The sequence below is a fragment of the Cryptomeria japonica genome, chromosome 4 (assembly GCF_030272615.1).
Source record: "Cryptomeria japonica chromosome 4, Sugi_1.0, whole genome shotgun sequence".
Taxonomy (NCBI): Eukaryota; Viridiplantae; Streptophyta; class Pinopsida; order Cupressales; family Cupressaceae; genus Cryptomeria; species Cryptomeria japonica.
In genome coordinates this window covers 427,682,499-427,696,094 of record NC_081408.1, presented here as the reverse complement: position 1 = coordinate 427,696,094, position 13,596 = coordinate 427,682,499, and positions in this window count along the sequence as shown.

Below are 13,596 nucleotides of genomic sequence, written 5' to 3'. Positions count from 1 at the left end.
ATTCATCTACTTATTAATAAATCTAAGGATTTATTAAATAGGTTCATTTCATTTCACCCCTTTAATTAATTAATTCCTCATCCAAAATCATTTCTTCTAAATCCCCTAATTAATTAAAACAAATCAAATCATGAGTTGTTGAGATTAATTATCCATTTTCCTAATATTTGAATTTTTAAATTCAAATTCTCCTAACTTCTACCACTCCTAAACCTAACCCATTCTACCTACCCCCATGTCCCCTTTCATCCAACATCTTCTAGAACCTTTTTGACACTTGTCACTAAGTGTTCCCTTTAATCCAACCCCCTTTTCCAACCTCCTCCAATTTAACCATTGATATCTTCAAATCAATCTCAATCGTTGATTCATGCCAACTCACCCCTAGCCTTGGAAAATTCTATAAATAGACCTCATTTTGAGCAATATGGATCCCATCTCATTCGTAGCTTAAGCATTGTTACTATAGGCATCTAGCTTCTAGTTTATCATTTCTTAGCAATGTTATCATGCTCATTTTAGCTTAATTGCACCTTCATTATAGTTAATTTTCTAGATCAATCATGAACTCATATAGCTTAATCATGCTATTCTTGCTAGATCATGCATTTTCAGCATTCAAATCCTCCATCTAAGTGTATTCAAGTTACTAGAATTTGCATACTAAGATCTGAGAGCAAAATTCATACTCGCATTTATTAGGAGACAATAAGTCGATTAGCTATGGTTTTACTTTTCATTGTTTCAATTTACTAACCATGCTTGTAATGATTTATTGAGTGCATTGTGTTTGTAGGTACAGGTACAATTCACAGAGCACGACAAATACAATTTCCTAGGTTTAATGCATTTAGACGTATCTGGTAATACGACATAAAAAGCACCGTTAAAGTGTCGACACAATCAAACAATCGGTGGATGGTAACTCATCACAAAATGTCAGTTGGTAACTCATCACAGAGTATTACCAGTTCATACAAAATACCGGTTCAAGCAAAATGCCGGTTGTCGGTTTGACAAAATGGAGACTGGGAAATATGTGTTCTACCGCTTTAATCCTTCGTGTCGCTTGAGATCCTCAAACCGCTTGAGGTTAACATACCACTTCAGATCGGTAAACACTTTCTGCAAAACACCAACAGTCTAAGGACTATAATGCATCATACTGATTGGAACAATTGCCGGTTGAGCATAACTCATACATACAAAAATGATCTCAATGCAAGTGTGTGTTCATCAATGATAATCACAACATAATCATAAAAAATGCCAACAAAATCTCTTTTCTTTGATGTTCTCTGCTTTCATGATTTATAGAATGCTTAAGTTAATTTGGAAGGATAGTTGCATGTCGGTCAGCTTGAATGTTTGAATTGTGTATAAACTATTTTGACTGATTCACCCCCCCTCTCAGTCACCTGTTAATACTAACCATACTTTGATGGGTCTAAGTGTCAAACTTGTTCAGGCACTAGTGTTATTTTGACACCACCTTCAAGAAAACTAATCCCTTTATCCTATCATCTCAATTTCCTATGTACTAACAATATCACTAAGTAGGAAGCCCTTATTGTTGGTCTAAAAGTGGCTTTATCCTTTAAAATTTAACATTTACGTATCTATCGTGACTCACACAGTTGATTATAAGACAAGTTATAGGAACATATCAAGCTACACAAAATAAAATCTCACAATACCATAACTTGGCCTTATCATTGTTAAATAAGTTTTCTTCTTATATCATAGATCCTATCCCTAGAAAGGGCAATCAACATGTGGATGCTATGGCAAGCACAACTTCCCTTATATCCTTTGAAGATCTTTCCATGGATTATCAATTCATCATTCATAATCTTTCTTCACCTGCTATTATTGATAATCCTAGTGAAGTGACTTGTTCTTATGCTTTAGAGCCTGATGAATGGTATTCTCATATCTTTCGATATTAGATCGATGGTAATTTTTACAAGTAAGAACACTAGAGCTCAAATTCATAAAATTTCTACGTCATACATTATTCTTTGAAATTTCCTTTATAGAAGGGGTGATAATGGCCTTCTTCTTTGTTGTCTTAACAAGACTGAGATCCCCATTTCTCTTGGAAAGGCACATTCAGGTGCTTGCAATAGGAATTTTTGTGGAAATTCTTTGCTACAATAGTTTCTCTGAATGGGATGCTATTAGAAAATTAAGAAAATAGATTTGTTTACCTTTGTCAAAAAGTGTCAGCAACATAACAATTTGATCCATGCTCTCGCCCATTAACTTAGATCCCAGGTTGTGTCTTGGCCATTTTTATTATGGGGTTTAGATCTTATTGGTAAAATTTCCCCTCCTTCCCCATAAGGACATACTTTCATAATCATTGCCACAAATTATTTACAAATTGGGTAGAAATTATTCCTCTTTGATCCACTACCATTGATATAATCTGCTAGTTTATTCTAGATAATATAATTTCTCAATTTGGTATACCTTCCATTTTGATTTTTGATAATGGTACTTCATTTATGAACAAAGATGTGAAGAAGTTCCTTGAGAAATAAAATATCCAATACTAATTTTCCACTTCGTATTACCATCAATCAAATGGTCAAGTTGAGGATTCAAATGGATTATTGAACAAATCTTTTCTAAGACTATCAATAAACGTGACAAGGATTGGCATACTCAATTAACCTATGCTTTATGGCCTAGCATACAAGTGTCTGTATAGCTACCAGTACAACTCCTTATAATCTTGTGTCACAGTGTTGATGTAATTATGCCTTTGGAGTTAGAGCTTTATTCACTAAGAATCTCTCTTAAGGGAATAATTGATGATAATTCTTATAGAAAACAACACTTTCAACAAATTGAGATGCTTCATGAACATCATATACATGCTCTCAAGCATATTCAAGCCTATCAAAAAACTCTACATCGAAGCTATAATGATAAGGTTATTCAACATTCTTTTTAAGTGGGTGATTTGGTGATGTATGAAAATTAATGTAATGTGAATGCTTTAATGGGCAAAAAAAGAAAGTTCAGTCTGAATTGGATTGGACCATACATCATTACTGATGCCTATGGATCATGTGCTTACAAGATAGCACATATGGAAGGTACACCTCTTAAGAAGCCTATCAATGCTATGCATCTTAGTAGATATTATGATTAATCTTTTGCATTTCTTATTTTGCTTTCGTCTCTTTTTCTCATCCTTATTGAACAGTACACTACAATATTTTCATTAGAGCATATATGTTAGATAATGTTGTTTAATATCTATTTCTTCAATCTAGACAAAAGAAATTTTTTTGATTGTCTTGAATTCATTATGTAATTAATTTCTTAGGAATTTAAATTTCTTTATGTTATCTTATCATTCAATTTTCCTATGTATTATGTTAGATTGCATCATGGTGTGTCTGATTAAGCCTTATTTTAATTATATCACATTGACATGTAGTGTAAAATAGATACATTACATCATCAATAATAGTATTTAATTAAACACTCAGGTTGTTTAGTTAAATCACACATGTATCAATTTAACCATGATAACATTGAGAAATCAATCACATGAGTATATTGTCAGACATACATGTTATTTACCATATTTGTTACTATTAATCAAAGCAATATAACACATTGTTTTGCATATCAATGGACAAATTTGAGAAAAGATCATTATATATATACAAATAGTTTTTTGATACAATATACATATCATCACCACTCATATAAAATATGTTGTTTACATCAACAACTCTATGGATGGTGGCTACCTGAGCCCTTTGGTTCTTAACACAGTGGCCCCATGGGTGTGTTTCGGTGAGTTGATGCGGAATGTGAGTGACTCCTAGAGGACCTTCTCCTATCCCTCTTTAACACGATACCTCTTTGTATCACTAAATTTTCTCAACCCTCAATGAGCTCATATTGCAGTTGCTCCCTCTCCTCACGTGCAATCTCCAACTCTACTCTAATGGAATCAAATAGATCTTTGTGCCACTTGGCACTCTACTGAGATCTATGTGTGATCTACGAGTACTATAAAATGTGTGATGATGTGATAATATTAGAAAGTACGTGATGGATAAAGTCACAACATCCCTATGCACTAGCTATAGAGAGATAATTTGATATTAGCTATATATACATATACATTTCATAAATAATAATAAATTTTAAATCTAATCACATATTCTTACTTGGATCTCCTTCTTGAAAAGTAGGATTAGAAGAGGCAGGAGACTAAGATACTCTAGCTGGGGGCATGGCCCTACTGCTCTCTCATTGCTCGTACTGCCTCGACACCTCAGAGTATGGCATAGGTGGTGATGACTTGCATATCCTCGAGTTAGGCATCTCTACAAATATGTCATCCTCCACTACCTCTACACAATGCCCTATGACCATGAGCATCAACCTCATACTGCTCCTTAAATGCCTTATCTCCTCTCTTCTGAATACGAGAGTTTGTTTGTCTCACCCGTGGATCAAGATCTCCTCTCGGGTAGTCTAGAGGAAATGTGGCTCTTGGATATGTAGCCTCCCAATGTCTAGTGTAGCTATGTGTAGTACCCCTACCTTGTTCAGACCCTTTTTGACCTCGTTGACCAAGGTTGGCTTTTCAGTGGCTTATGTGGATGGTTGATTTATTGTGATTGTGATGTGTTATTCTAGTATGATGCTTTGGTGTGATTTGTTGAACATGATTGTGCATTATTGCTTATTGATGAGTAGTTGTAAATTTTGTTTCTGTATTATACTTTATAAATGATGAAATGTCAAGTTTATATATGTTTTACTAACAATGGACTAACACATTTGATTCATGTGCGAGTTGCTTTATGTATATATCGTCATGTTGTGTGAAAGTGTATGGGGTGCGAGGGGATGATTTTTCATCACTCATTTTGATGCGACACGGAACGTCATGATTCTCCTTCACCCGTTTGTTTACCATGTTTGTGTATAAATATGTATGCATGGTTCGGTGATGCAGGAAATTGCAGGTACAAGGTATTGACTCCACCTGGCTCCAAAGGTTTGAGCGTACCTAATTAACCGATGGAAGTGGAGGAGATGGTTCTAAGGCCCTATGTTAACCCCATCCTTGCTCGTTGTGAGCATCGTCAATCTTTTGTCTACCCTGTTGGTTCGCCAAGTAGGCCACTTTTACGACGTCGGTATGTAGGTCATGTCCTTATTTTGTTTAAGTTGAGTTTTGCGTCTTATGCATTATGTGTGGTTGTCTAATCTCTTCTTGAGTAGTTAATGAGTAATTAATGTGTGTCGTGTTGATTAAAGGGAATTTAGAATAATAACTTTAGAATGATTTTATGGTTAATTAGATAATCGATTATTTTTAATTGTCTAATTAGAGTGAATGTTGGATTATTAGTGAAAATCATATCTTGGCTTGAGTAATTGTATTCAAAAAAATGGAAGAGAAAGAAAGTTGTTTTTTTATTTAATAGTTATTAAAATATTTATTGACTTTTGTGTTGAAAAGAAAAAAAGAAAAAATAAAAGAATAATAGAAATTTGTTTTATATATGTCATGTAAATGTTTTGAATTAAATAAGATTTTCAATTTTTATTAAAAAGTGAATTTATGCCCTAAATGAAATTATGGAGAAAATGGCTTTATATTGAGAAATTTTTTGGGAAAGAGGATTCTTCTCATGCTGGACAAAATTTCTCCTCTTTGGTGGTTATGGGGGTTTGGTGTGAACCCTGGTATTTTGGGGAGGATTGGGATAACTCTTCTCAAATTTTCCTCTAGGAAAGCTCTGCAAGTTGGTTGCCTGAATTTCTTTGCTTGTTCTTTTGTTTTTAAATTGTCTGTGATTGTGCAATTATTTGTTCCTTTCCGTTGGGGCAAAATTGGTTTTTGGGTTATGATATTTCCGCAATTTTCTATTTGGGAAGGAAAGAATTGGAAGGTTTAGTATTTAAATCTTGGTTTCAGACTATATATGTTTTACCCTTTTGTTGGGTTGCAAAAAAATCCAAACCCAGTTTTATTCATTTTGTTGTTGGAAAACTCTATTCTGGAATTTTCATTTGGGAATGTTTTTTTTTTTTTAGAAACCTACTACATGTGTATGCACATATTTGAGAACAAAGATTTAAAAAAATTTATATATTTATTATACTCCTATTGATTTAACAGAGGGAATTTTTTATTTTTTTTAAATATTAAAAAAAAGGTGAAACGTGAGGGGCAGGGCACTGAGCATCCCCAACCCCATGATGTGGCGACAGGGCACCACAATTGAAAATTGCATCTATAACTCTTGGAGACCTTTGCAACGAGGTAAACGGCTTGTAATTTTGAGTCCCGAGCAGAAAGTTATGCCTATTTGAAGTTAGGCTAAGATTTCATATAATTTTTCTGAAAATTTCATAGTTTGGATCACTAATGCTAATCTTGTTATGTCTATAAGATGTTTGCAGCCTAACTCTTTCTGCAGGACGCTTGTCAAAGATACGCTTGTCAAAGACAAATTCAAAACACAATCATGACTACTAATGGATCTATTTTGCAGGTTGCCTAAGGATTTAACAAAAACTTTGTGTATTCTTTAAAGATTTTTAGGCACACTTCAATTTGGGCTTAAAGAAATGAACTATCATGTCTTATGTGCTTGTGATGATAGGCGAGTATGCTCTCACCTTTCTTAGGTGATCAAAAAGCTAGACTCATCTGTTTTCTTTCATTAGTGCATCTCTTTAGCAGGCCTGCCCTCCCGAGGAGTTATTAACTCTTAGCCATTAAGGTCGATGAGAGGGGAACGACCTAAGTGGGAACGGCTAACGCCAAGTAATCCAACCCACTATAAAATAAATGTGTTTTTGATGAAAATCAAAGCAATGACAGTGCTCGGGAATAGCTCTCCTTCGTACCTTCAGGTATATCAAACCTTGGTTTTCAAGCATGGGAGACCTCTTAATTGAGTTTATACCCCGACGCACCGAACGGAACCCTTACTAGTGCCAGTTAAAATAAAAGCTACCCGATTCACCTCAGAAAGGGTGATAATATTTGTGTAAGAGAGATAGTAACTCTCCCAAGACACTTGCCATATCGTGCCCCCATTAGCGTTTGGAGTTGGATAATATGGTGTTGAGAATCCATTGTGTGAGACGCAGCGGCCATATTCTGATTAGCTATTGGGTGTGTACCTAAGTCAGCAAGCAAAGGTTTTCATTCTTAGCCAACTTCCTTAGGGTTTAGGTTGATTGAGAGTCATGTATCACATCATTTGCTTGTTGTGTATTCATCCCTAAAATTGAAAAATCAGACACTTAAAACTGGAAAACCAAAGTAAAACATCAAAATTCAGTGACCAAAACTCAAACAAACAAACACTTTTTATCATTGTTCAAATACTTGTCGTACGAGTCAGAAGTCTCTATCATATTTCTTGATCCTCTGTCGTACGAGTTAAGATATTATGTCATACTGCTTGATATTCTGTCGTACGAGTCAAGGTTCTATGTCATACAAAACATGAAGTCACTAGTCTGTCCTTCTGTCTTGTATCTCTTGTCGTCCTATGCTGCATAATCTGTCGTACGAAACTCTGCATCTGTCAATCCAGAACTGTGGCTTGCATGCCTATTTTAGATTTATCATTTATGCCTGATCTATTTGCAGTAAGCATAAACACCTATTATCTATCAATCCATTCTTAGATTGTCTGCTTGGTTTGCTTGGTCAAGTTATCATCCGTCAAAATCAAACTTTAGAAGATAAACACCCTAAGATTTTCAAAGTGCTTACCCCCAACAAGTTCAAGATCTAAACATCTCAAAGTGCATTATCACCCTCTTTTGTAAACTGATCACTCAAACATAGTTTCTCATCAGGATCAATCATCCTTTATCACGAAACTGAAACGTTTGGTCAGGATAATCTTGTCCCACATCGTAGGATATATCTTTCCTACTAGACTTGGTTCTTATCAATCACCATCATTTCTCTCCTAAACCGAAGATCGAAACACTTGCAAACTTTTAAACACTTGAATCCTCCTTTAGTGTCATATCACTCGATGGCCTTGAAATTGACTATTGATCACTTACTCAAAACAACCTTTTGGACAATCAAATCTTAGCACAATATCAAACAAAATGCCCATTTTAACAACAGAGCAGAGACATAAGATCACTGAAACATTTGAAATAGCTGAAAATCATATCAACATGACATACCAAATCAAAACACAAGAAGAAGACATAACAAACCAACATATTAGAGAAATCAAACAAGTTCAAAATCAAAATCCAACTATGTTAAAACCTCACAAGGATTTAAATACATTTCCAAAGAAACATGGCTCTTTTATGCACCTCTTAAAGAGATCCCTAAAGGATTTGGCTAAAGAAGATCAAAATCGTGCACCTATATCTAACAATTATCCATCCATACATAAGCAAATTGATTATCCAAAGGCATCTATTCCTACACCTCCTGAAAGCTTGCAAGAACCTTCCATAGCATCCTTGCCAAATAATACATACAGAGCTGAAGATTCCCAAGCGATATCCAAAATTGCCATCAAGCCTATTTTAGAGGATCCTATTCAAAGCTCATCTCCTTCATATCCAAGCATTGATTCCTTGCAAAAACCCCATAGTGCTTCCTTGCAAATTGAAGTCCTCATTCATAGAACGCTTGTTAAATGTGTCCTGATAGATGGGGGGGCTAGCTTGAACATTTGCTCTATGAATCTTGTCCATGCTCTAGGCTATTCAAAAGATGCAGTTGATCCCCAAAAAAGGATAAAAATCAAAGCACATAATGAAGAAGAGCATTCATCTAAAGGAATGGTGATATTACCCATCATAGTGGGACCCTTGCAAAAAGATACAACATGTCAAGTTTTAGACTTGGACCTACCATACAACATACTCTTGGGGAGACCATGGATTCAGGACATACAAGCTATTCTATCAATAGCTCATTAGTGCATAAAATTTCCATACAATGGACAAGAAATCACAATATCAGTAGACTCAAATCCATTGCAGTGTTGTAATAATAAGAAATCAGCTCAAGAGATCATAATTTCACATAACAGAGAGGTAGCAGCTTCAAGCACACAATCCAAGGAACAATCATTCTAATCAATTCTATCAAACATGGAAAAATAAATGCAGCTGAACGATCAAGGAAACGGAGAATATTTTCTATCATGGAAAAACAAAGAAGAGCAACATCAAATTGAGAGGGATGAAGAAGCAGATATAGTAGTCAGTGTAGTTCACATGTATGCAGAACAAATGTTAGGAACTAGCCTACTTGAATCAGAATCACATTCGACTGACATGGACTTAACAGAGGACGATCAGGATTTTCTTATACGAGGTCATTCTGATGAGAATATCATTCTAGACATAGAAATACATACTGAAAGCTCTGACATCTCTATCATGACCCCTAATATCTTTGAAACTATTCAACCTGAAGATCCTTTATCCTGAACCTATGGACTGGGAAAATGAAGGACATACTAACATTGATACCCTACCTAATGACCATGCCATATCCTTATATCTTGATGAAATCAAACCCGCAACAAATTTCACCAGGGATTCCGCTAACGTATCTTCAAGTCAAATAGATGTCAAATCTCCTAGTTGCAAAAGTGAAAATCAAGAAAACAATATCAAGTCTGATGCTGAAAACCATTTATTGGCAACATTAGACTGGGAAAAAGTAAAAATACAGGACGTATCTAACGGTGAAAACCTCCTCGTTGCACCGAAAGATGAGAGATTTGACACTTTACTAGAATGTTATCAAGAGAAGCTATCTATCATAATAACACCAACAAAGGCAACTATCATTGGTACAAATGATCTACATCCAGCAATCTCTCTATCAAAACCAGCAGGGCAAAAATATTTGAAACCATTCAAAAGATGGCAAGTCAATTTTACCTGTTCATATACAGACATTGCAGGATTTGATTCATATCTTACAATACATCACCTGAATATCAGTCCAGGAGCAAACATCAATAATGGAACACAACATGGATCAAGAGCAAGCATCAATAATGGAACACATCATGGATCAAGAGCAAGCATCAATAAAGGAACACAACATAAATCAGAAGCAGGCATTCTATTTATCAAAATGGTTGTAGAATGGAACATAACACAACTTCAAGTCTTTGGAGACTCTCAGCTGGTCATTAATCAAATCAATGATGACTATCAAACAAAAGATGACAAACTCATGCCTTATAAAAAGATGGTGGATGATTTCAAGAAATACTTTGTAGAAATAACTTTTGAACAGATTCCAAGAAATGATAACAAAGCAGCAGACGCCATGGCTACACTTTCTTCTCTATTACAAACACAGGAAAATCAAGAGCGTTATGAATTCCTGGTTGAAGAGTTGTTTCATCCCGCCTATAATTGTCCTGATTCCCAAACCATCTGTCAACTTATTGGACACAATTCCTCCTGCTATGGCCAAACTTACACATACCTGAAAGACAATGTCTTACCTCCTGACTTATCAAAAAACCAAAAGAGAAACTTTATTCGCCAATCCTCCCATTATACTCTCGTCGTGGATACCCTGTATAAACGAGGTCTTGACAGTACTCTCTTAAGATATCTTGAACAAGCAGAATCTGAAAAGGCTTTACATGAAGTCCATAACGGCATTTGTGGCACTCATTCAAGTGGTCTTACCCTTTCGAAAAAACTCATACGCTTGGGATGCTATTGGCCGACTATGGAACGAGATTCTTTTAAGATAGCAAGAACATGCAAACAATGTCAGATCCATGGGAATTTGATCCATCCACCAGTACAAGAACTACATGCTTTAGCAACATCTTGGCCTTTTTGTCAATGGGGACTTGATCTGGTAGGAAAGATAAATCCTTCCTCATCTAATGGACACAAATTCATCCTGGTAGCTACTGAATATTTCACAAAATGGATTGAAGTTGTACTTCTCATCAATATCACAGGAAAACAAATTGCTGCATTTATCTTGAATTATATCATCTGTCGCTATGGAATACCAATGACCATTATCACTGATAATGGGTGACCATTCAAGAATCAAGATGTACAAGAGCTATATAAGAAGTTCAAAATCCAGCACAGATTCTCCACGCCATATTATCCACAGGGAAATGGGTAGGCAAAAGCATCTAACAAAACTATTCTGAAAATCCTCAAAAAGATAGTGAATGATGCTGGGAAAGATTGGCATATCCAACTAAACCCTGCTCTATGGGCCTAACGTACTAGTGTCTGCACACCGACAGGTGCCGCAGCTTTCTCTCTTGTATATGGATCAGAAGCCATATTGCCAATCGAAGTAGAGATACCCTCTCTACGTGTATCACTAAAAGGACTCATCCCAGATGAAGAACAAAGAGTATCTAGACTACAAGAGTTAGAACTAATCCATGAACGCAGACACAATGCCTTTGATCATCTAAAGGTATATCAGCAAAGAATGTGTCAGAGCTATAATCATAAGGTCAAACCAAGAATCTTTCAAGTTGGAGAACTAGTGCTAAAGGAAAATCCACGCAACCAGGCAGATCGAGAAAAGAAAGGCAAATTTGAACCAAACTAGTTAGGTCTATTTGTGGTCACAACAATATTTGGATCAGGAGCATATCAGCTATCAACACAGGATGGAGATCAGCTCGAGGAACCTATCAATAGCATGCACCTGAAGAAGTTCTATGTCTAAAAAATCAGAAAAAATCAAAACCAGTGAAAAATCAGAAAAATCAAAAACAGTGAAAAATCACAAAAAATCAAAAACACTAAAAAATCACAAAAAAAAAAAAGTGAAAAAAAAATAAAAATCAAAATAAAAAATCAGAAAAAGTGCAATAAAAACAGATGGTGAAAACCTGGCAAACAGGCGCTATATGTTGGCTAGCTCTTCCATCTATTAGTTCATGCATTCATTCTTCCATCAGCGTTGATCATCATGAAGCCTTTATACATACGCAAGCATCCTAGATGGCTTCTTACCATGGTTTGGATCACTGGATATATCATAACGACTTTGTTTCTAGGCTTGGGGTAAAATCCTACACCTAGCTGGGGGCAAACTTTTGATCAATTTTGAGATTAATCAAACAAGTAGAACAACAGTTAGACAACTCTTATCAAGTGAAAACTGAGACACATCCAACATGGAACACAAGATCAAACTATTAACTATCAAGCTATCATGAAGTCAATCTAAGCACATCACACACTTTTCAGTGGAATAATATCTTTTGAATGATTGATTGTAACATGATTGTTCAACTTTTCTATATTGCTTTTCGCTCTCATGATTTCTGAGTGACTCCAGGATGTCATTGACTAGAGGAACAAGGAAGAAACATGATTTTTTTTTTGTCTGTTGTCTGAAAATTAATCATTAATATGTGCAAATTTGTATCGAGACATGATCATCAAAATATCATTGAAAACATTTCCAATTTGCGTATTGAAATGATTAATACTACCTGTTTTACACAAACAACACTCAGGTCATCTCGGTTCAATTATACCTCGATGCTTGTGTTAACTTGCTATATCAAAATCCAGGAAAACAGTGCTCAGGTCATCATGGTTTCATTATACCATCGATGATTGCACTCACTTCCCACAGTTCAAAAGCTCAATGATGACAAAAATGCAAAATAATCCAATGACTGGTCTGGTCATAGCTTTGCATTTCATTTGCATTTTAGCTTGCATTTCATTCTTGCATGGATCCCAAAAGCTCCTTTTATCCAAGGTCAAATCTATCACAGGAATCATCAAGTTATCATCAAAAGTGTATACATAATTAGAATGATGATTCATATCTCTCCAGATATTGTCAACTCAGGAAAAATCTTATGCTATCTTCCTCAACAGAATCAACATCAGCATATCCAAAAATTTCTGCAACTGATATCAACAAACTGTCAGTTCTTTATCTAATCAATCTTACCAAATGAAATCAATCAATCAAACCTAATCAATTCTATCACGTCTTATACAAGATGTATCCTTCTTGAAACCAAATAATTTGATTTTGATTCATGTCTTATATAGGATGTATCCTTCCTGAAACCAGACGTTCTGATCATGTCTTATACAGGATGAATCCTTCCTGAAACCAGACGCTTTGATCATCATTGTCTTATACAGGATGAATCCTTCCTGAAACCAGACTAAATCAAATCAATCAAGATTTTTCATTCTTACCGATCTAGGCAATCAAGCTAATCAAAGAACCCGCACTTTCATCAAACAATAGTTGCTGAAATCAAATCAAATCTATCGGGATATCAATCTCGCAAAAACTCCAAAGATCAATTATCTCAATTAATATCTCGAGGGGGCATCATTATACTGGGATTTAGCAATCAAGAGCTAGGGCATCCTATCAAATCAAAACCATCATCAAAATGAGATTATTCTTTGAATCAACGCGTCATCACACCTCGCTTCAAAGAGGGGCAAAATGTACACACCTAAAAATGGTCTGAAGATAATTAATTAAATAAGCAATTATTTAATTAATCTCTCCTTACCAATTTAATTAAATTCACTAAGAAA